Here is a 270-nt window from a genome sequence, read left to right as displayed (position 1 = left end):
AGCCAGGGGCACGCCGAGCTGCTGCACGGTCGGAGCGGAGCAGAGGGCTGTGCCGGCAGTGCCGACACAGCCCAGCCCGGGGGCTGCAGCCCGACGGCAAATCCTTCCCATGTAGCTAAAAAGCCGGGCACGGGGAACTCCCTGCACCCAACCTCGGCCCCCAGTAAGAGCACCAGGGCTACCCCATGTCAGAGGGACTCAGCTGGGAGGTTCAACACCCCTGATCTGTGGTCTCCTCCCCCAGAGTGCCTGTCTGAGCCCACTGGCTGC

At 66.7% G+C, this 270-nt stretch overlaps 1 protein-coding gene across 1 annotated transcript in view; it reads left to right on the top strand.

The window, feature by feature from the left end:
• The window catches only part of LOC103768323 (glycine receptor subunit alpha-4-like), a 6,411-nt gene that overhangs the window by 4,326 nt on the left and 1,815 nt on the right, over window positions 1–270 (top strand). The gene's annotated exons all lie outside the window — the stretch shown is intronic.

This window comes from Merops nubicus, unplaced genomic scaffold (genome assembly GCF_000691845.1).
Source record: "Merops nubicus isolate BGI_N331 unplaced genomic scaffold, ASM69184v1 scaffold36352, whole genome shotgun sequence".
Classification (NCBI taxonomy): Eukaryota; Metazoa; Chordata; class Aves; order Coraciiformes; family Meropidae; genus Merops; species Merops nubicus.
This window is presented reverse-complemented; position numbering and strand designations above follow the sequence as displayed.